Source organism: Scyliorhinus canicula, chromosome 1 (assembly GCF_902713615.1).
Source record: "Scyliorhinus canicula chromosome 1, sScyCan1.1, whole genome shotgun sequence".
Classification (NCBI taxonomy): domain Eukaryota; kingdom Metazoa; phylum Chordata; class Chondrichthyes; order Carcharhiniformes; family Scyliorhinidae; genus Scyliorhinus; species Scyliorhinus canicula.
Genome location: NC_052146.1, coordinates 289,090,684 through 289,115,761, shown reverse-complemented (window position 1 = coordinate 289,115,761; position 25,078 = coordinate 289,090,684).

The following is a 25,078-nucleotide window of genomic DNA, read 5'->3' as shown; positions in this document are numbered from 1 at the left end:
CCCAAAGTGGAATTTAAATTCAATTGATCAACCTGGAATTGAAAGCTAGTCTTGGTGAACATGACTGTGAGGCTATCATTGATTGTTTGTAAAACCCCATCCCCATCCAGTTTGATTTTAAAGGGGAGCAAATCGGCAAAATGTACCTGGTCTCGGCCTACATGTGACCTTCAGGCCTGCAACCAATGTGGTTGACTCTCAACTGCCCTCTTCAATGGCCTAGCAATCCATTCAGTCGAAGGGCAGTTAGGGAGGGTCTGCAAGTGCCAGCCTGGCCAATGATGAAGCCATGGAAGAATTGAAAACAAAACCCATTTTGTGCACAGCAAGATTGCACCGATAGTATTGCGATAATGGCTGGATAATCAGTGTTGATGGTGTTGGCTTTCAAATGAGCCATTCCCTTGTGGAGAATCTGCATCACACATAAAAAGGAAGAGTTGTGATTCTACATCGATTAACAAAGTATTGATTTACTAATCATATGGGTGCAAGCAGGCTACATTTCAGCAGTGACTGCTGAAGTACTTCAGAAGTACTTCATTGGTTGTAAAGAGCTTTAGGGCACTTGGAGGTGGTGGAAGCTACTGTAACAACACAATTCCATCTTCATTTCATTGTACATCTGAGTACAGAGCTGGACGGTTCAGTCTACTCTAAGGTTCAACTCCCCTTAATTCTGTGCAATTACTGATCTCAGCCAGGGAAACCATGGGGACTAGGCCACGTCTCTGGAAGAGGAAATGCCTCTGACCATCGCTCTGCGATTCCTGCTGGTAAGTGCCCACGAATGGCCGTCAGCTGAGGGCAGGCATCCCCGATCATAGAGCAAACTGCCCTCAGCTGAATAGAGCATCTGGAGGATCTCATCATTGTTTGAGATCCGACCCACTATGGTGGTGTCATTAGCAAATTTGAAAATCGAGTTGGAGGGGAATTTGGTCACACAGTCATAGGTGTATATGGAGTATAGTAGGGGGCTGAGGACACAACCTTGTGGGGCACCGGTGTTGAGGATGATCGTGGAGGAGGTGTTGTTGCCTATCCTTACTATTTGTGGCCTGTGGATTAGGAAGTTCAGGTTCCTGTCACAGAGGGAGGCGCCAAGGCCAAGGAGTTTGGAGATGAGTTTTGTAGGAATGATGGTGTTGAAAGCTGAGCTGTAGCAGGTGTGTGTGTATAGGGAGTATAGTAGGGGGCTAAGTATGCAGCCTTGCGGGGCCCTGGTATTGAGGACTATCATGGAAGAGGCGGCGTTGTTTATCCTTACTGATTGTGGTCTATGGGTCAGGAAGTCGAGGGTTCAGTTGCAGAGGGAGGAGCCAAGTCATAGGTTTTGAAGTTTGGATTGGAGCTTGGCTGGGATTATGGTGTTGAAGGCGGAGCTGTAGTCAATTAATAGGAGTCTGACGTGAGATGTTGAAATGCTCCAAGGATGAGTGTAGGGCCAGTGAGACGGTGTCTGCTGTGGACGGGTTGTGGCGGTATGCAAATTGCAGTGGATCAAGACATTCTGGAAGTATGGAGTTGATGTGCCTCATGACCAACCTCTCAAAGCACTGCACAACGATCGATGTCAAGGCCACTGAATGGTAGTCATTGAGGCACGTTGCCTGGTTCTTCTTTGGAATCGGTATGGTAGTGGTCTTCCTGAAACAGTGGGAACCTCGGAATGAAGGTTGAAGATGATTACGAACACACCTGCCAGTTGGTCCGCACAGAATCTGAGTCCACAACCAGGAAATGCGTCAGGACCCGTTGCTTTCCGAAGGTTCACTTTCTAGATGGCCAATCTGACTTCGGAGGCGGTGGCGGTAGGTACAGGTATGGGTGTGTCCAAGGCTGCTGGGGCAGTTGACAGCGGTTTGTGGGTTTCCGGCTTGAAACGAGCATAGAATGTATTTGATCATGGGCATTAATATGGAAGGAAAGTGACCCTGGACTGTGGCATGAAGAGAAATGGTGAGTGACGGTTGTGCACATCAACTCAAAGGGATTGTGAGTGACTTCAGGTCACTAACACCTGACACTGACAACCCCTGCCACCTTCCTGCCAATTAATGGGCAGCCATGTGCGCTGGGAAAGGCTCAGCACTGACGGGGAGGGGGTAAGAGGGCGGGTGCTGAATATGCGTGCTGACTCTTCCATTCCGCTCCCTCAGGGTGGCAGCCGCTCCGGAGATGTCTCAGGGAGTTGCTGACCTGTAAAAATGAATTGCGGTGGAAAAACTAGGCAAAGAGTGTGCAAGGCGGCACATTCAAACACAGACATCAGTCCCCAGACACCTTTTTAAACTTTATTTCAGCCCTGACACTTCATCACGCACTGGATCGAAGTTGCAGCTAAAACGTAAAGGCCGCCTGGCCAATTGGCCTGCCCGCCAATCGTAAAAGCAGACTACCACGTAAAATTGCCATTTATTGCCCTCTTAACAGACTACGTTGCCTGCTTGATTGTTGGCAGGCCGCTTCCATCTGTTGCGTGTGCCCACTGATGGAAATATTGCACAAGGGCGCCATGACGACAGGACACCCGCCCCATGTCTTTTCACGAAATTAAATATGCTTCTGGGTCAGGCACCACCCCCAATGTAAAATTCTGACCATTGCCCGATCATTATTATCTTATTGATGTACATGGGATCTTGCTGTGCACATATAGGCTGTGCTTTTCCACATAACAACTCAAGGCCCAAAGGTCAAGAAAGATACTTTGTAAATGCAGACTCTTTCCTTTCATGGCAGTCTCTGAAACTATGTCAGGGGTCATCATTGTTTCTTTATGTATTTGGGACCGTGACCATTCCAGAACACCACTCGTTGGTATGGTTACTGGAGTGATAACCCCCTGCTGTAGCATGTGCTCAGTTTTGCCCTTGACTTTCTCCAAGACTGGGTGAGGGACCTTCCTCAGGGTGAGGGACCTTCCTCAGTGTGAAGAGGTGAATTCGTTTAGCGTCACCTCTTAGAGTAACATGGAATTCTCTGAAACTATGTCAGGGGTCATCATTGTTTCTTTGTGTATTTGGGGTCTTCGGGGTTTGTCTATTTTCCCCTCAGTAAGCTACTCAAGATGGTAGCTTGTTAAACCCACGATCATTTATTTACAGCCCTCTGTGTATCTTAGGAACTCTGCGTGAAATTGGACTCGTTCCACCAGAACTCTGTTAATTAGTCATACAAAGAACAAAGAAAAGTACAGCACAGGAACAGGCCCTTCGGCCCTCCAAGCTTGTGCCGACTGTGCTGCCCGTCTAAGCTAAAATCTTCTACACTTCTTGGGTCTGTATCCCTCTATTCCCATCTTATTCATGTATTTGTCAAGATGCCCCTTAAACGTCACTATCGTCCCTGCATCCACCATCTCCTCCGGCAGCGAGTTCCAGGCACCCACTACCCTCTGTAAAAAACTTGCCTCGTACATCTCCTCTAAACCTTGCCCCTTGCACCTTAAACCGATGCCCCCTAGTAATTGACCCCTCTACCCTGGTAAAAAGCCTCTGACTATCCACTCTGTCTATGCCCCTCATAATTTTGTAGACCCCTATCAGGTCGCCCCTCAACCTCCGTCGTTCCAGTGAGAACAAACCGAGTTTATTCAACCGCTCCTCATAGCTAATGCCTTCCATACCAGGCAACATCCTGGTAAATCTCTTCTGCACCCTCTCAAAAGCCTCCACATCCTTCTGGTAGTGTGGGATCGTGACCATTCCAGAACACCACTCGTTGGTATGGTTACTAGTGTGATAACCCTCTGCTGTAGCATGTGCTCAGTTTTGCCCTTGACTTTCTCCAAGACTGGGTGAGGGACCTTCCTCAGTGTGAAGAGGTGAATTGGTTTAGCGTCGCCTCTTAGAGTAACATGGAATTCGCTCTTCAGTTTTCCCAAGTCTGCAAATAATCCTGGGAATTGATCCCTAAATGCACTGCTTTAACACTCATCAGCAACTTCATCAACTTAGTCAACTTCAATTCAGAGCATGCCTTCCTGCTGAATACCGACAATTCCCAGTTCTGGATGATGTATAGAGGTTGAATGACTTTGCTATCCATATATTTTAATTTTGCAAAGTGGTCTCGTATGACTTTGAGTGTAGTCTCACCTTGTTTGTGGGTGCGATCCAGTGACCCCATTGCCCCCCCCGGTGCGGAGCCAAACATAACCGGGTGAATTGTGCGATAGCCTCAAATCAGGCTCCATGCTGGGCGCCGAGCCAATCACGAGTCACCCGACTCGCTCTGCCCAGTGCAATATGGATCTCGGCCTACCTGGGTGAGATCCAGATATGCATATTTGAATGAGCCTAATAGCTCATTTAAGTATTTCCTTTCTCTGTGCTTCTTCCACTTCTTGTATGTGGTTTGGCCTTAAGATTTTTTCTTTCTTTTTGTGAGCTATTTATCTTTTAGATTGGCAGACAATTTTAAAATGTCCTAACTTCCCTCAGCTGTGGCACTCTTCTCCCCCTGCTGAGCATTCATTTCCCCATCTCAAGATGGTTTTTGACGCACTTCACCGGCATCTTTGTTGTGGCACTTGCCTGCTTATAGCCGGCACATTGAACAGCCTCATTCCTTCATTTCCAAGGGACCTCACTTCCTCTGTGAACAAACAATCGGTTTTGTTTTCTTCGCTGAGTTTACCTCGCTGGGTGGAGCTGTGGGTTTAAGTAGGGTGCACTTTCTGAGAGCCGGTGCAGACTCGATGGGCCGAATTGCCTCCTTCTGCACTCTAAATTCTATGATTATCCCCATAATAATAATAATAATCTTTATTATTGTCACAAGTAGGCTTACATTAACACTGCAAAGAAGTTACTGTGAAAATCCCCTCGTCGCCACACTCCAGCGTCTGTTTGGGTTCACTAAGGGAGAATTACGAATGTCCAATTCACCTAACAAGCATATTTTGCATGTATGGGAGGAAACCGGAGCACTCGGAGGAAAGCCACGCAGACATGGGGAGAACGTGCAGACTCCGCATAGACAGTGAATCAAGCCGGGAATTAAACCTGGGACCGTGGCGTTGTGAAGCAACAGTGCTAACCACTATGCTCGTCCAGGAGTATCACATCTCACCTGTGCAGATTAGAACAGGTAAGAGCTGGTCTGAATTTGGTGAATTCTTTTGGGTAGCCTTTGGCGAGATAAGGTACCCCTTTGGATACGATCCTGGAAACCCTTGGGAGTGGTAAGGCACCCTTTGGGATTGTTAAAAGTAAACGTGATTGTGCATAAAATGTGTGTAGAATCATAGAATTTACAGCGCAGAAGGAGGCCACTCAGCCCATCGAGTCTACATCGGCCCTTGAAAGAGCACCCTACCTAAGCCCACACGTCCACTTGATCCCCATAGCCCAGTAACCCCACCTAACCGTTGGACACTAAGGGGGCAATTTAGTGTGGCCAATCCACCTGCACATCTTTGGACTGCGGGAGGAAACTAGAGCACCCAGAGGAAACCCATGCAGACACGGTGAAAATGTCTTGACTCCGCACAGACAGTGACCCAAGCTGGGAATCGAACCTGGGACCCTGGAGCTGTGAAGCGTCAGTGCTAATCACTGTGCTACTGTGCCGCCCGAAACTCATTGGAACTGCACAGCTGTCAAAGAACTATTAAGCTGTCAAAAAGCTGTCAACACTGGCAAAGAACAATCAAAGATCATTGGAACTGTCAAATCTATCAATGGATTTCACACTGCTGGCTTTAACTTTAAAAAAAAAATTCCTGAGCTCAAAAAAGGCAGAGTAGATATTTCATTGTCTGTTTACACAGGAACATGGGTTATTAGTATTGGACTTGTGTTGCAATGATTGATTTTACAAATTAACATTATCACAGCAGGGTGCCTGTTTAGATATGAGGGGTGCGATTCTCCGAACCTCCATGCCGAAATCGCACTCGGCATGAGGTCGGAGGATGGGGCATCAGACCCGCGATCGGGTCCGATGCCTTCCCGCAATTCTCCGGGGGAAGGAGAATCAGCGGCAGTCGCACACACGGTCTATGCGGCGCAGCTCAGGGGCCATTAAAAGAGGCTCCTGCGGCGATTCTTGCCGACAACTGGCCGAGTTCCCGCCGTGTGGTTCACTCATGGTTCCACCCGGCAGGAGCTCGGAGGGGCGGCTGCGGACTCAGTCCGCGGCTGCCCTGGTGGGGGGCGGGGGAGATCCATCATCAGGGGAAGCCTCCAGGACATCCAGGCTCGCGATCAGGGTCACCGATCGGCAGGCGCGCGCGATCCGGGGGGGGGCTATATTCTGTGTGGGTCCGACATATTGCGCGGACCTGCGGCCGGAAGTGCAGGACCGCGTATCGGCAGCCGGAGCAGAGAGGACTACTCCGGGGCAATGCTAGCCCCTTTCAAAACGGAGAATCACTCTGGACTTTCTCCAAGAAAGTCCAGAGTGATTTGCGCCTGTTTTCTCGCGGGCGTGGGGACAGAGCCCTATTATCAGAGAATTCCGCCCCAGTTTTATTGACATCTCCAAGTGGTTATAGGATAGAAATTGCTGTTTCATAAGTTGAAGGAATCTCAATATATTGAATAATTTTAAACAATGGAAGTTTTTTTGATTTAAAATAGTGACATTATCAATAGACATATAACTTTATATCATTATATCATGCCAGCGCAGCTCCTGAGGTTTGCCCATGGTGGATATCAGGGAGTTGGCAAGGAGGTGGTAAGGGCAAAGAATTGTGGATGGGGCTATGTGTTGGCATAGGATCTATGCCATGGGGATCTGAGTGAGTATAAGGGGTATGAGAAGCCATGGGGGGAGGTGGGGTGAGGGCAAAGAAGCATGAGTTTGTATAAGGATTATGAGAGGCCATGGGGTTGGGTAGAGGGCATGGTTTGCCAAAGGTTTGCACGAGACGTATGTGGTGGGGGGGGGGGGCGGGGGGTGGGGGGGGGGGGGGGGGGGGGGGTGGGGGTGGGGGGGGTGAGAGGAATGAGGGCTGCTGGGCTGTTACTTTTCTTCTGATCATTTTTTCAATGGAATTCAGCAAAGTTTCGGAGCACTGGGGTAGGTCTTCTACCCAGCCTTCCTCGGCGCCTGTCCCAGGAATGGGAGCCCGACCTCTAATCCAGCCCATTTCCTGGGATGAAAATTGGAACTGCAGCTGCTATTTTTAAAAGTCTGGACCTAGTCTTCACTTCCAGCTTCGTTGACTTAACTTGCAATACTACCCACTGTTCTGGTGGGATGTGAATCAGGGTACCCAAAGCATTAGCGGGTGGTATTGAATTACTGGTCAAGTGATGTTACCACTAGGTCACCGTTTTGTCTAAACGTAGCCAATCCTCTCTTGACTTGCATTATTGAATCTGCTCCCAGCCACCCCTCATTTCAGAAGTGAGGGTGGAAGGAAAGTGGGGATCGGGTGTTGGATGTAAGCTAACTACTGGCAGAATTCCCCTTCTTACTCCCTCCACCCCAATCGAGAACTGGGTGAAGAAATCCACCACAGGATGGGGTAACCTGCCAGGATTCCAACTCCTGCTGATCTTTCTTATTGATCTCTGCTCGAGTCTGCTCTTTGGTGAGGTTACAATGAGGCTTGGCTGTGTAATAATAATCATAATAATAATCGTTATTAGTGTCGCAAGTAGGCTTACATTAACACTGCAATGAAGTTACCGTGGCAATCCCCTAGTCGCCACATTCTGGCGCCTGTGCAGGTACACGGAGGGAGAATTCAGAATGTCCAATTCACCTCACAAGCACGTCTTTCGGGACTTGTGGGAGGAAACCCACTCAGACACTGGGAGAACGTGCAGACCCCGCACAGACAGTGACCCAAGCCAATCGAGCCTCGGACCCTGGAGCTGTGAAGCAACAGTGCTAACCACTGTGCTGCCGTGTAACGGTTCCTTTTGACAGGTACCAATAAATGCTTCCTGTGTCTTGTTCGAACATCTTGGATCGTTCCCGACAACTATTGCAGCCAATTTTTATATCATAAACTTGATATAAATGAAAATCATGACTATTGATGGCCTCCTTCTGCACTGTAGGGATTCTATGATACTATGATTGTATTTTATCCTTCGACTAGAATCAGGAATGGGTTTGGGGAAATGATGTGCTACATCATCAAATGGTAGTAGTGAAAATGTAACTATTCTTCATTGTAATGAGAAGTTAGGAGCCAACTCAAATTGGTACCATTATAAGAATCACAGTGAAGGAACGAGCTCTCTTGTCTCTTCCTTCTCCCTTTATCAAACTTCTTTATTTCCTTTCTGGATCAAGAATCTTTCTCACCACTCACTAGATCTTGTTGCCTTACGCTGCTAATGGTCTCTCTATCTATCTATCTATCTATCTATCTATCTATCTATCTATCTATCTATCTATCTATCTATCTATCTATCTATCTATCTATCTATCTATCTATCTATCTATCTATCTATCTATCTATCTATCTATCTATCTATCTATCTATCTATCTATCTATCTATCTATCTATCTATCTATCTATCTATCTATCTATCTATCTATCTATCTATCTATCTATCTATCTATCTATCTATCTATCTATCTATCTATCTATCTATCTATCTATCTATCTATCTATCTATCTATCTATCTATCTATCTATCTATCTATCTATCTATCTATCTATCTATCTATCTATCTATCTATCCATCCACTCCTTTGTTTTTCTCACTCCAATCATTTCATTTCAGCAGCTGAATCCCTCCTCTCTTATCTTTTTCCTGATGCTGTTCAGTATTATTTCTTCAGTCCTGCCATGGCTGATTTCCTCCCCAACAAGCACTCGGTTTTCCGATTGTCATTTTGTGCCACAATTTGGAGGAGGTTTGAAAGGTCTATGGTTGCCGAAAAGTGACTGTCTGACTGATAATGCTGTGCTTCACTGGGAAGTGTCCTCAGTTCTGACTTAGAAGGTTGTGGGTTCAAGTCCCACTACAGAACTTGACTATAAATTACTGGTAATTTAGTGCAGTGCTGAGGGAGTACCGAGTGTCACACTATTGTAGGTGCTAATGTTTGGATAAAATATTAAACTGAGGTCCCAACTTCCCTCTCGATAGAGATGAAAGATCCCGTGCCCATTATTTCCTGCGTGTTGGCCAATCTTTATCCCTCACTCAACATCAAAACAAACAGCTTTTCTGACCATTGTTTCATTGTGTTTGGAGGAGTTTGCTGTGTGCAAATCGGCTGCCACATTTCCTCTGTTAGAACAGAGACAACAATTCTAAAATGCTTCATTGGCTGCGAAGCATTCTGAGATGCCATATGATCGTGAAAGGTGCTTTATAAACATTCAGTCTTTCTTGACAATGTACGTGCCATGCGACCAATAACGGGAGCGTGGTTTGCGGGGGGTGGAGGGCGGTTGGAGGCATGTGATGAAATCTCCAGGGATACATCCAAACAGGGTTGGCGACTCGCCCCTGAACTTAAGACTCCTGACAGTGGACTTTGAAAAGCTAAGGAGCTTTGCTCACCATCACAGTTGTTGAGACCTGTCCAGGGTCTTCCGAGGCAAACTAGTCGGATGAAAGAATGAATGAACTGAATGTGTCCAGAGGGCACTGGTGACTCAACGCCCATTATTGTGTCTGAACGCAGGAACATTCCAAGAACTCCTACACAAATCTGTGTTTTGTTTTGAGAAAGGATAGATTTTTTTTCAACAGGAAGAGCTGATTCATTTTCTTTGTACTTGTTGACATAGGGCCAGCCCAATATTCAAGGCAGGAAAAGATTACTGTCTGTTTTGAGGGAATTATTTTCTTATAAACCTGATTCATACTGGAGGGTGATTCATGCCGACTTCAAGTGGAACTGCAGGCCCCATTTGAGAGCCAAACACCTGTTTCCTCATGTACATAAAGCTTTGTTAATGTTTTCATTCCATCTTAACTATTGTGGTACTATACTGTCCTCTTGCTGGCCAGATCCACTTCAGGTTAATGAAATGCAAACAAATCTTTCATGGGATGTGGGCATCGCTGTCTAGGCCAGTGTTTGCTCTCCATCCCTATTTGCCTTTGGGAACGTTGCGACTCACCACCTCCTTGAACCGTTGAAGCCCACGTGGTGTAGGCACGCCCACAGTGCTGTCTGTGAGGCACTTCCAGGATTTTGACCCAACGACACTGACAGAACATTTCTGTGAGTTTCTGATGTTAAGACCGAGTTCTCTGTCTGTGACTGATTGTGGCTGGTTGGTCTAGGGGTATGATTCTCGCTTTGGGTTTTTCAGTCTAGGAGCTTGTGAGAGGTCACGGGTTCAACTCCCGGATGAGCCCTTTAGTGTTGTTTTTCTCTTCGGGGCTGGTTTAGCACAGTGGGCTAAACAGCTGACTTGTAATGTAGAACAAGGCCAGCAGCACGGGTTCAATTCCCGGACCGGCCTCCCCAAACAGGCGCCGGAATGTGGTGACTCGGGGCTTTTCACAGTAACTTCATTGAAGCCTACTTGTGACAATAAGTGATTATTATTATTATTGTTTCTGTCCCTTTCTCTGTCTCATTATCCATTTTCTAAGTTGGAAACATTACAACTAAAGCTAATTAAGCGACGGTAAAGGACTTTTGCGACATCCTGAAGTTGAAGTGGAAGTTGCGATAAAAATGCGAGTTCTTTCTTTCTATCTGGGTCGCCCTGCCCGTTTCGCCGGTGTTCAGCTGGTGTATTTTTCAGCTTTCGTGTCTGTCTCTGCTCTCTGATGTCGAACAGCACACAGACCTGAAAGGCTGATTAGAGTGGGAAGAGACATGAAGTTGGTGCCGTCAGTGGTGAGTTACATCTGTGCAGCCAATCAAAGACCTCTCCCAATTTACTCCACTCAGAGTTTGCGCTCCCGTGCTGCAGTTTTACTTGTTTTACATTTTACAGCTGACTTCAAGTAAAACCTCATCAATTAAAAAAGCAGTCGTACCATTGGGAATCCGTTAAGAAACTCAAGCTGTTAAGGATTACCATATTGTTCAGCATCCTACATTAACTGATTAATTGCGTCCATTTCGTAATAACTTACTTAGTTTACAAAAAAATTGACTGATGATTTTCTTTCGAGAAGCAACGTTAGGCATGTCCCAGCAAGATGAGAACACATCGCAGATCAGAATCAGTGGATTGAAAGTAAAGCAATTTGACCAGGGTGTTCCAGGAAATCATCAAATTCTAAATCTCCCTCTTCGCAGTCCCTTGGGATTGAGGATGACTTGCTTCTGCCCTGATTCAATGGGTTCCAATAAGTCCAATGTGTGGTCTGCAGATTGTTTTTTAATTTAAAGTACTCAATTTGTTTTTTTCCAATTAAGTGGCAATTTTAGCGTGGCCAATCCCCTTACCCTGCACATCTTTGGGTTGTGGGGGTGAGACCTACGCCGACACGGGGAGAATGTGCAAACTCCACACAGACAGTGACCCAGGGCTGGGATCGAGCCTGGATCCTCAATGCAGTGAGGCAGCAGTGCTAACCACTGTGCCACCGTGCTGCCCTGTGATCTGCAGACTTAGACACATGCGGGGAAGGTAATGCTTGAAGGATTGGGCAGATGACAGATTGCACATTTCTTATGGCGCCTTGACTTCACCCCCTGGGGGGGGGGGGCGGAGTGAATCCTACCCTACCGTTCCAACGCCGGCTGCCGTATTTTCAGACGGGGGCGGGGATCACGCCACGCCGGTCAGGGACCGTTGGCAGCGGCCCCCCGACAATTCTCCAGGCCCCGATGGGCCGAGTGACCGTCGGTCTTTGGCTAGTCCCGCCGGCGTGGATTGGGCATGGTGCCACACGGCGCGGCCTGGCTGGTAGGTCGGCTGGTGCGGTCCTCAGGGGGGCGCGGGGGGTTCCGGCCCCGGGAGGGCCCCCACGGTGGCCTGGCCCGCGATCGGGGCCCACCAATCTGCGGGCGGGCCTGTGTCGTGGGGACACACCTTCCTTCCGCGCCGAAATCTGTAGGGCTCCCCCCTGTGCATGCGCAAGAATACGCCAGTCTGCGCATGCGCAGAATACGCGGTTCTGCGCATGCGCTAACTTGCACCGGCCCTTCGCCAACCCCTCCGCCGCCGGCCTAGCCCCCGGAAGTGCGGAGAATTCCACAACTTCCGGCTGGCCTGACGCTGGAGTGGTTCGCGTCATTTTTTTACACCGGCGACGGGCCATTGGGGGGATTCGGGAGAATCCCGCCCCCAATTTCTCATACGCTTGAGAGAAAGAGTTGACAATGAGCTGGAGCTCAGTTCCTGAGTGAGTGCGCACAGAAGTGTATCTGAATACTGAAGCTCAATGACTGAAGTTAAAGTGATTTTGGTTTTGGATTGAAGGTGGCTGAGATTGAAGAGTTTCTAGTCTGTTCTGTAGGTTCCCTCCATACCCGTGGGTAATTATCTGAAGGTGAGGCACGGTATTGCAACGAGGAAAATGGAGAAGAGAATTGATGCAATGATGGAGCTCAGCTTGATCCCAGTCTTCACTGAGGTATTCCAAATCCCCACTGAAAGGCCATGCTAAAACAATGACATTGTGCTTCAGACACCAGTTAGCTGACGGTCGACATTTCAGTCCCAAACTCTCACATTTACTTGCCAATGCAATGGATTACACAACGGGTTATCCTATAATCGCAAGATGCTTGTGTTTCAGCTGCGGCCCTGTGGTAGCCCTGTCACCTCTGCTTCAGAAGGCTGTGGGTTCAAGCCTGCACTCTGGTACATAAATCTAGGAAGATCCACTCTCGTGAAGTACAAAGGGATTGTGCTCCTTTTCAAATAAGCGATCAGCTTGAAGTCGGCGACCCTGTGCTTTTTGAAAAGGAGCTGTAGAATCTCCCGAGTATTGTGGCCAATGTATATCCTTCAACCAGCATGACGGAACAACAGACTATTTGACCATTATCACATTGCTGCTTATGGAAGCTTGCTCATTGCAAACTGCACTTCGACAGTACTTCATTGCCGATGTTGCATTTTCAGACCTGCCAAGTCTACGGAAGCCACCACGTCAATTCAAGTTTTTCTTTCTTCATGATTTTAATCTTCTGTCTCAGTCCAGTCCAGTCTGGAGCGATGAAGTCAGCTTACTTATTAAAGCCGGTTAGCTCAGTTGGCTGCATGGCTGGTTCGTGGTGCAGTGCGACATCAACAGGGCGGGTTCAAATCTCCTGCCATCTGAGGTCATTGACGAAGGCCCCCGCCTTCTCAACCTCGCCTGAGGAGTGGTGACCCTCAGGTTGAATCACCACCAGTCAGTTCTCAAAGGGGAGAGCAGACTGTGGCGACATTTACCTTTTACAATTGCACATCAGGCAGGTTTCATTACGCGGGGTGTACGCGGGGTGCACAAACACAATGGCCAATGTTCTCCATTTTTGACCTCTGTAACTCACTGAACTGTCAGTTCACAATATCATTGAAAAGTGGAAACCCCAGAAGCTGGAATGTGTGAACGACCGCACCTACATTTGGGTGGCACGGTGACACAATGATTAGCACTGCTGCCTCAGGGCCCGGATTAAATTCTGGCCTCGGGTGACTGTGTGGAGTTTACACTTTCCCCCCGTGTCTGCGTGGGTTTCCTCCGGGTGCTCCGGTTTCCTCCCACAGTCCAAAGATGTGCAGGTTAGGTGGATTGACCATGCTAAATTGCCCCTTAGTGTCCAAAAGGTTGGGTGGAGTTACTGGGTTATGGCGCTAGGGTGGAGACATGGCCTTAAGTAGGGTGCTCTTTCTAAGGTCCGGTGCAGATTCGATGGGCTGAATGGCCTCCTTCTGCACTGTAAATTCTACGATTCGATATCGTTAAGGTGGCAACTTTCCAATCTTACCTACAGTATTTTTGTGGAGAGGTGAGAAAGCACCTTGTTACAACAGGCAAGATGCTTGGATCCTGGGAAGCTTGTTACAGTGAGTATACAGTGTACTAAATATGGATCTCATTATGACATCAGGGCCATATACTGTACTCACTGGTGTATGGCAAAAAAATGCCACCCTTGACCTCCATCTGTAAATACATTCCTCCTCTCTGAAAGATCAACAGTCTTTATCGTACAGTCCTTATAAAGTGGAAACATGCACATTTCTGAACAATCCGGCCCACGCATCGATACTTAACTGGGGATTCCAACAAAAGCAGATTTTTACATTCTCCGGTATGACCCTTTCTAAGTTGGGACCGCTCCTTCTTTTACATTTTAGGCAATGTCGCTAGCGTAAGTTGATTTCATGTGCATTCAGAAAATACCTGGTTGCTAGGACAGTGTGTAGGCCGATCGTTTTCATTCCAAGATGGGAAGAAAGTGGAAACCACTGTGTCTCTTTAAACCTGTCCATCAGAGTGGAGGCCATTGTATGTCAAAGGTCGTGGCCGGGAATTTACACCCACGCTTGCGTCGAGCACAAATGATGGCGTGGGTTCAAAATCTCACGAGAGGTCAAAAGCGAGAATCTCGCCGGCGGGATCTTGTGACCTGATCATTATTTGCGGGCTGTCCCCACTGCATCAGCCCCCTGCATTTGGAGATCCCCCTCTCGCTGACGTCACGTCAGCGAGGATTACATTAGGTCTGGGCCACCGTGAACCAGACGCCGAGATCACGCTGGAGGCATGCAGGTAAATACATCCCCTGGAAGGAGAGGGGCATTCTGGGCACTTTCGCCTGGCGCAGTGCCAGATGGGGCTTTCCCCCTGGGAGGTCCATAGGGGGGGTTCCCCGTGTGCGTGGGGCGTGTGTTCCCTGTGTCCATGCGAGGGGGGTTCCCCGTGTGCTTGCGGGGGTAGGGGGTCACCGCGTTCGTCGAGAGTTCTTTGATTTTATTTTGACTGCTAGAGGTCATGGTGCCCTATAAAAAAGGGCACCACAATCTCTTGAAAGCTAAAGTCAGAGTCCGCCCCACTCACGTGACAGTGTGGACACATCTCCAGCATTTCATTTATCAAAGTGCTGGAAAGGGGCAGCAAGGTGGCGCAGTGGTTAGCACTGCTGCCTCACAGCGCCAAGGACCCGGGTTCACTATCCGTGTGGACTTTGCACATTCTCCCCGTGTCTGTGTGGGTCTCACCCCCACAACCCAAAGATGTGTGGGGTAGGTGGATTGGCCATGCTAAATTGCCCCCTAATTGGATTTTTTTAAAAATTAAATTAAATTTAAATCAAAGATGTTTTATAAGGAAAGCACGGTGAGAGAAGCCGGGGGCCGGGGGAAGTAGCGGAGAGCAACTTGCTGATGGCCCCGTGGATTCGGGGTGCTCCCCTTGGGGTCAGTGTGGCAGGGCACAGGCCATCATTGCTGCAGTAGTTGCTATAACAACAACCATTTGGTACAGGTTCTAGGCCCCTGGCTGCTCACTCTGCCAACTGCTCACTGTGTCCTTTAAATGTTTACAGACCCTCAGGTCATTTGGAAGCCCACCCAGTGTCCCTCTGGAAACCTTCAACCCCAGCTGACCCAGCAACGGGATGTGTGTGAGCAAACTCACACAAGGTATTGCTACTCCTCGGTGCATTCATCAGAAGCGCAGCCCCACTGCAGGGGAAGCAGGCGAAAAGAAGAATGCACCCCAGACAAACGACACATGCACCTTGGCCTTTGACCTCCGACTTCCCGCTCCCTCAGGAGTTCCTACCTCCACCTGGTGTGCCACTGCATGTCTGACGTGCGGACCAGAAAGGAGCCTCTTCACTATAATGCCCCACCGAAGTGATGGTCTCTGGGATGGTGGAGGTGCAGGTGACAGCAGTGACGACAAGTCGGTGTTGCCCCCAGGCTGGTCCCCAAGGGTGTTCTGAGGTTGTGACCGGGGGCAGGGTACCCCGGAAGGGCCGGCATCATCAGATGGTGATCCTGCAAGACAAAAGCCAGGACACAAGATGCGATCTCGGGTAGGAATGGTGTGGGGAAGAGGGGTAACTCGCTTGTTATGGAGACATCACAATGCATTAGGGGCTCACTTGGTTGACCCATGTCGACCTCCGCCTGGGAGATAGTCTTGTCTCCCACTTCCCCGGCTTGCTCTATCATCCTCTGCTCGAAGGAGGCGGTTAGGATCCTTAGGTCCGGCTTGCCCCCTCTGGGCTTCTTCATCCTCCAACGGTTATGGGCCATCTTCTTCTAGGTGGACAGAGAATGGGCATTGTGAGACACTTGGATATGGGTTACATGGATGGGGGGGGGCTGTTGTTGGTGGCCTGTGTGCGCAAGGCACCTGGCCAAAGGGCATATAACAGGTGTTGGAGTTTGATGAAGGGTGGGATGTGAGTGAGATGCAGGCAGATGGTTTTTGGTTGGCCTCTAGGGAGGGGGTGAGGGGTGAGGGAGGGGAGTGATGTCTGGAGCAGGGATGTGGTCACTCGCCCGGGCCGACCTGAGGGCGGAGGAAGACCTGAGGAGGTCGTTCGACTTCTTCCTGCACTGCAGATCTGTCGGCATGGTGAGGGCCCAGCACCTCTGCCTAGGCTCAGTTGAGGCCGGCGGCCAGGAGCCTCCCGCCCACCCTGGGGAAGAAGGTGTCTCACGTCTCCTCCACCGCGTCCGGCATCCTGTCCAGCTGGCCGTCAGTAAACCGAGGGGCAGCTCTGCACAGGGCCATATTCCTGGCTGGAATGAGAGTGTGTGGGGATTGGAGTGCTGATAAGCAGCTCCAGCTTGTCATCTCTCCAATGCCAAATCCCGATCCCAGCGAATCCGATGCACGTGGGCAGAGAGTGCTGGCCCATTCGCATGTCCTGAATATCTCCGGAGCTAGAAAGCCCCAAGGAGAACGGGGAACTCTCCCAATTCAGGCCCAGCGTCGACACCTTCCCGGCGGTGTAGGGTGGTCACAATGGGAAAAGGAGAATGTTGCTGCCGGAGACAGCGTGCCGGCGAGGAACATGTGGCAGGGAAGGCGGAGAATTCACCTCTCAGTCTCTGAAGCTGAGAATTTCACCCATTATGCATGAAAGTGAGGAAATTCAACCTGGTGTTAAAGTTGAATGAAATAAATTCTGAAGGCACGCGGGACAAGTCGACTGAGGTGGATTGAGAAGGTGCATTAAAAGGTATGACTGTGCACAGGCTGTGGATAGCCTTCGAAGAACTGCTGCGCAGCTTACAGCAACTACACATTCCGTCAAGGTGCAAGAACCCAAAAAAGGGCAGCCAAGCGTGGCTGACAGAGGAAATAAAGAGTGTATACAATTTAAAGGAAATGCTCATAAAGTCGCCAGAAGTAGTAGTAAACCTGACGATACGGAGGTTTTTAGAATACAGCAAAGAAAGAGCGAGGCCGAATTTTCCAGCTGTTCGGGCTACCAGCGAACGGCGCAGTGCCTCCCACTGTCGAGGAATACCCGGCTGGGAGGCCCCGAGAAAGGCAGATGCAATATGAATGGAATCTAGCAAAAAACATAAAAACGGACTGTAACAGCTTCTGTACGTATGCATAAAAGGGAAGCGTTTAATGAAGGCAAATGTGGGTCTATTGCAGGCAGAGTCAGGAGAATCTATAATGGGGAATAGAGAAGTGGCAGAGAAATTAAATTATTACTTTGTGTCAGTTTTCACCAAGGAAGGTTCTGGAAGATGTTGAGATCCAAGGGATTAGGGGGAACGAGGAGTTGAGGGAAATTAGTATGAATAAGAAGATCATATTGGAGAAATTAATGGAACTGAAAGTTGATAGGTCCCCCGGACCTGAAATTCGGCATCCCAGAGTGTTGAAAAAGGTTGCTATAGAGATAGTGGATGCTTTGCTATTATCTTCCAAAATTCTATAGATCCTGAAATGGTGCCAAAAGATTGGAAGGTACCAAATGTCACCCCACTATTTAAGAAGAGGGGGGGGGGGGGGGGGGGGGGGGGGGGGAGGGGAGAAAACAGGAACTGCAGGCTTATTAGTCATACATCAGTAGTAGAGAAAATGCTAGAATCTATTACAAAGGATATAATAATAATCGCTTATTGTCACAAGTAGGCTTCAATGAAGTTACTGTGAAAAGCCACATTCCGGTGCCTGTTTGGGGAGGCTGGTACAGGAATTGAACCCACGCTGCTGCTTTATTCTGCATTATAAGCCAGCTATTTAGCCCAGTGTGCTAAAGCAGCCCCTCTATGATTAATAGACACTTGGATAATCATGGTCTGATTGGATATAGTCAGCATGGATTTGCAAATGTGAAATCTTGAACTTGTTGGAGTTTATTGAGGGTGTTACCAACAAAATTGATGAAGGAGAGTCGTTGAACGTAGTGTATTTGGATTTTCAGAAGACTTTTGATAAAGTTCTCCACAGGAGGCTGATTAGCAAAATAAAAGCACGTGGGACAGGAGGCAATGTACTGTCATGGATTGAGGATTAACTAACAGGCAGAAAACCTGCAAAGAACAAAGAGCAGTACGGAACAGGCCCTTTGGCCCTCCAAATCTGTGCCGATCACGTGTCCTATCTAGACCAACCGCCTGTATCCTTCTATAGTCGGTCTGTTCATGTGTCTATCCAGATAAGTCTTAAAGGTCGCTAACGTATCTGCCTCCACCACCTCACTTGGTAGTGCATTCCAGGCCACCACCACCCTCTGTGTAAAAAAACTTCCCCCGCATATCTCCCCTGAACCTTTCCCCCCTCACCTTGAACTTGTGCCCCCTTGTAATTGTCATTTCCGCCCTGGGAAAAAGCCTCCAACTGTTCACCCTATCTGTACCCCTAATAATTTGATAAACTTCTATCAGGTCACCCCTTAGCCTCCGTCTCTCTCGGGAGAACCATCCCAGTTTATTCAATCTCTTCTCATGGCTAACACCCTCCATACCAGGCAACAACCTGGTAAACCCTTTCTGTACTCTCTACAAAGCCTCCACATCCTTTTAGTAATGTGGTGATCAGAATTGGACACAGTATTCCAAATGTGACCAAACCAACGTTGTGATTAACTGTAACATGATTTGCGAACGTTTATACTCAATGCCCTGTTCGATGAAGGCAAGCATGCCAAATGCTTTCTTTACCACTGTAATAAACTCCAATTGGCTTTATTGGTTGGCCAATTGGAGTATGAGCTCCCTCAATGATAGCTCATTGAGGGGGCCCATATAATCACCTGTGTAGGCTTTGTGAGCCAGTCTTAAGTTGACTGGACTGCTAGCAGCACTGTTTGTAGCTGCTCCTGTAATATCGTTATTGTAAATAAATATTGGTGTGGTGACGGAACTCCTGCCTCCCGTGGATTACTACAACCACCATTTCCACATGTGGGCCACCTTTAAGGATCTGTGGACTTGCACGCCCAGATCTCTCTGTGTGTTTATGCTCCTGATGGTTCTGCCATTTATTTTAGAGCTCCCACCTGAATTGGATCTACCAAAATGCATCACCTCGCATTTGTCCGGGTTAAATTCCATCTGCCATTTCTCTGCCCAATTTTGCAACCTATCTATATCCTGTTGTATTCTCTGACAATCTTCAACACTATCCACAACTCCTGCAATCTTAGTATTCTCCGCAAACTTTCTCACAACACCCGCTACATTTTCTTCCAAGTCATTAATAATATATTACAAAGAGCAGAGGTCCCAATACTGATCCCTGCGGAACACCATTAATTACAGACCTCCATTCGGAAAAACACCCACTGCTACCCTCTGTCTTCTATGGCCAAGCTAGTTCGGAATCCATTCAGCTAGTTCAGCCCTGACCCCGTGTGATTTAATCTTTTGCACCAGCCTGCCATGAGGGATCTTGTCAAATACTTTACTAAAGTCCATGTAGACAACACCCACAAACCTAAATGAGCTGGCTGTGGTTAGTGGGGTATGGTTCAGATCAGTACGAGGGCCCCAGCTGTTCACAATATATATCAATGGTTTGGATGTAGGGACCAAATGTAATGTTTCCAAGTTCACAGTTGATACAAATCTAGGCAGGAATGTGTATTGTGAGGAAGATGGCTACAGGAAGATTTGGACAAAAGTGGGCAAGAACATGGCAGATGGGATATATCATGGAAAAATCTAAGTTAGACATTATGGTCGAAGGAATAGAAGTCTTTCGTCAATGGTGAGAAATTAGAAAGTGTAGATGTACAAAGGGCCCTGGATGTCCTTGTCCATAAGTCACTGGAGGCTAACATGCAGGTGCAGCAAAGTATTAGGAAGGCTAATGGAATGTTAGCCTTTATTGCCAGAGGATTTGAGTACAGGAGTAATGAGGTCTTGCTCCAGTCGTATAGGAGCTTGGTTAGATTGCACCTAGAGTACTGTGAGCTATTTATCCCCTTACCTCAGAAAGGATATTATGTCCATAGAGGGAGTGCAATGAATGTTCACCAGACTTGTTCCGGAGATAGCGGGACTGTCATTTGAAGAGGAATTGGGGTAACTGGGCCTGTATTCTTTCGAGTTTCGGAGAATGAGAGGTGATCTCATTGAAACCTGCAAAATACTTAAAGTAATAGACGGGGGAGATGGTGGTAAGATGTTTCCCTTGATTGGGGAGTCCAGAACCAGGGAACACAATATCAAAATAAGGGGGAAGCCACTTAAGGCCGAGACAAGGAGACATTTCTTTACTCAGAGGGTTGTGAATCTTTGGAATTCTTTGCTCTTGAGGGTTGCGGAAGCTCAAGTCATTGAGTTTGTTTAAAGCAGAGATTGATATATTTCCGATTAACAATAACGTAAAGTGTTGTGGGGCTAGTGGGTGAAAAAGGCATTGAAGTGTCTGATCAGCCATGATTGTGTTAAATGGTGGAGCAGGCTTGATGGGCAGAATGGCCTACTCCTGTTCCAAGTTCCTATTGTGTAAGTGTGCCCTGTGCAAGAGCGTCCTGTGTAAGTGTACCCTGTGTAAGAGTGCCCTGTTTAAATGTGTAAGAGTGCTATGCATGAGGGTATCCTGCATAAGGAGCCCTGCCTAACAGTGTCCTGTACAAGATTCGTACATCAGAGTGTTGGTTGTTAACTATTATTTTGCTGTTTTTTAGATGGTGCCTTCCTGTTCTTAATTTATTGTTTCAAAAATTGAGTCTAAAAGAAGTCCAGTAGTCTACTGTCCCCATGGGTGTTTTTAAGGAGCAATATATTATGATATTGTGTTTACTGTTCAGGAATTCTGGGTTGAGTTTAACAGTGTGCAGGGGCCAAATGCTTCCTGTTTCTGAAGGGGATGGACATGGTACAAGGCACTAGTTTAGTACATTCCTTTTTCATCTCAAAGTTGGGAGCAAGGATCAAACCCATTCCAGGCTGGCTAAATGAAATTCTTCTCTCTATACTGGAGCACAGAGTCATGCCATAGCCCATCCATCCTGCCTGGCCTTGATATTCCCACTATAGGTGAAGAGAATGAAATATTACTTTGCAGTGAGGGGTACGGAACTTCTCTGTATTCCTGTGTATAACACTGCCATCTTGTGGACAGGAGGACTAACAGGTAGGCAACAGACTGAAGGCAGTGGAATGTGTACATGTGCTGGAGTTCACTGTTGGTGTAAAAACATACATTGAAAACTCAACATTCAATGGCTTACATCCAAAGCATGTCTGTATGTATAACCGCCTCATAAAATTCCAAAGTACATTCTGGGAAAGACAAAAATAAAGCTTTCTGAGAATTGAGCTAAAGCAAGCCTTTTATTTGTTCTTGTGTTTCACACACTCAAATGACATTCCTTGCTAACTTGGCTGAGTTGGCAACATCTATACCCTCCCCCCTCCGAGTCAGAAAATTATGGGGCGGGTCTCACGCCCGGGATTTAAACGCACAGTCCAGGCTGACACCCACAAGGTACGTTAGGTAGTGAGGGGGCGCTGCGTTGTCAGAGCTGCCACTCCACAGAGATATTAAACCAACTTTCCTTCCTCAACCCAGCACCGCTCAAAAAGATGGATGAGGTGACGGTTCACCTTATTGCTGTTTTTTGTGAAAAGGGTTGACAACAGCATCACAATAGTCACCACATTTCACTTGCTTGCAACATGCTTCCACAAAGGAAGCACTTTGAGATACTTCCGAGGGATGCAGTCTGACAATATATAATTTTGAGGGTTTATTCTATTAAATGTAAATGGACAGTAACTCCAGTAAAATAAGACATAAGGCATAATACATAGGAGCAGAATTAGGCCACTTGGCCCATCGAAGGTGCTCCGCCATTCAATCATGGCTGATATTTTCTCATCCCCATCCTCCTGCCTTCTCCCCATAACCCCTGATCCCCTTATTAATCAAGTGAGTATAGACATGTTCAGCCTGGCACCCTAGTCTGTTTGAATCACATCAAAATCTGCATTCGCTCTATCCTGCCAGGCAGATTATTGTAGAGATCTATCACTCTTTGATAGCAAAGTTCTTCCTAATATCTGTTTGAAATTAATTTTCAAGCATTTATATATATGACCTTCAAGTGCTATTATCCTGACTTATTTAAAAACGATATTTGAGATCTGTTTTATCTACATATTTAATATTTAATGCACCGACTGATACTCCAGCTGAGATGTGCATGTTGAGAATTCTCTCGCAGTGACCAATAAACTCTTAATGCTTGCAAGCATGCACGAAATGTCCTGTTTTCCAATAGTGAATTTGACACAATGTAAAAATCATGAAGGCTTATCTTCATAGGAATACTACATTATAATTGCCATCCAACGTAAGAAAGCATTGCTGGAATTGTTGGAAATTATTTGAGGTATAGAGGTCATTATAGTTAGGGCACACCTATTGTTTATTTGATATAAGTGTCATGTCCCAGTATATTCGAAACTTCAAACTAATTTTTATATTTTATTTCAAGGGGGAACTAAAAAAAACCTCTGCACTGATGTTGATTTTTCCTGATACTAATTCAAAATGATAATTTCAAATTGAAGAGTCCTTCAGATTCATAGACACTGGCAGCCTCAACCTTCCAAGGTGTGAAAACTACAACACAAGGTGCATTTTATTGTTTTAAAAAAGTAAATTTAGAGTACCCAATTAAAAGGCAATTTAGCATGTCCGATTAACCTACCCTGCACATCCTTTTAGTTTGGGGGGGGGGGGGGGGGGGGGTGAGACCCACGCAGACATGGGGAGAATCGGCAAACTCCACATGGACAGTGACCCAGGGCAGGATAGAACCCGGGTCCTCAGCGCCGTGGGGCAGCAGTGTTAACCACTGCGCCATCGTGCCACCCTTACAACACAAGATGCATATTCGACCTAACCACCTACCATAATTTGGAAAGGACTTTGGAGTTGAATAAAGGTTACATAATGAGACAATCATACTTTCTGTTTGCTTTTAAGAACAGCAGAAACCGCTCTGAAGACAGAGTTCCATCAGAAAGGTATTGGACCAACTGTGTGTCATCTAAACAGCCAAGGGAATATACAGCAATACCTTGAAAGTAGAAGAAGGACTCCCCCCAACCTGTTCTAACTGTGAGTTCTCCTGAGAACTAATCTCCCAGAAATTAGACTACAAGAGGCCTCACCGCTCACTGATAATCCTCTGCTTTACAGTGATCTTCATTTCAACTAAAGCTTAAATTTCATCTAAGAAACAACATGCCTACCACAAAAAAGATTGGCGCAATAATAAGTTGTAATTGTATCATTTTATCTTCATCTATATCTAATGTTAGAGAGTGTGTCTCTGATGAGTGAGTGGGTCGTCGCTTTTGTTCCAACCGGAGCAAATGTGTGATAACAAATAACCTTCTTTATTTAAACTATAAATATCTTGCTGCTGGACTTATTTAATTAGGGCAATAACTGAGGGTAAGAAAATGTACAGTCCATACATGCAAACTGCGGGCAATAAAAAAGGAATACGTAAATTTGTCTGTGACATAAAATTTAGATAAATGTATTTGCTGAATACAAATGTTCTGAGCTAATGTTCAAGTTTTTAAATGTTAAAGTTTTTACTTCAAAAAAAGGGTTTCATTATCTCCATCATGAAAAGTTTAAATATTTTTTGCACTACTTAAGAAACATAGAAAAATAGGATCAGGAGGCCATTCGGCCCTTCAAGCCTGCTCCGCCTTCATTATGATCATGACTGATCATCCAAATAATAATAAAGACTGCGCAACATGAGTAGGGGAGAGTGGGGAAAAGATAGAGAGAATGAGGGATAAAGTGAGAGAGAGTGAAAGAGAGAGGAGAAAGAAAGTGAGTGTTTGTGAGAGAGCATGAAAGAGTAAAGGAAATAATAACAATAATAATCTTTATTGTTGTCACAAGTAGGCTTACATTAACACAGCAGTGAAGTTACTATGAAAATCCCCTCGTCGCCACACTCCGGCACCTATTCGGGTAGACTGAGGGAGAATTCACACTCTCTCACAAACACTCACTTTCTTTCTCCACGACTGCGTGGCAAAATTTGGTTCCAACTCCATCTACAAGTTTGATGACGATATGACCATAGTGGGCCGGATCTCGAGTAACAGCGAGTCAGAGTACAGGAGGGAGATAGAGAACCTAGTGGAGAGGTACAGCGACAACAATCTCACCCTCAATGTCAGCAAAACTAAAGAGTTGGTCATTGACTTCAGGAAGCAAAGTATTGTACACACCCCTGTCAGCATCAACGGGGCCGAGGTGGAGATGGTTAGCAGTTTTAAATTCCATGGGCTACACATCACCAAAAATCTGTCTTGGTCCACCCACATCGACGCTACCACCAAGAAAGTACAACAGTGCCTATACTTCCTCAGGAAACTAAGAAAATTTGGCATTTCCACATTAACTCTTACAAACTTTTACCAACTTTTACAGATGCACCATAGAAAGCATCCTATCTGACTGCTTCACAGCCTGGTATGGCAACTGCTCGGCCCAGAACCGCAAGAAACTTCAGAGAGTCGTGAACACAGCCCAGTCCAGCACACAAACTAGCCTCCCATCCATTGACTCCATCTAACACCTCCCGCTGCCTGGGGAAAGCTGGCAGCAGAATCAAAGATCCCTCCCCCTTCCAACTTCTTCCATTGGGCAGGAGATACAGAAGTCTGAGAACACGCACGAACAGACTAAAAACCAGCTTCTTCCCCGCTGTTACCAGACTCCTAAACGGCCCTCTTATTGACTGACCTCATTAACACTATGCT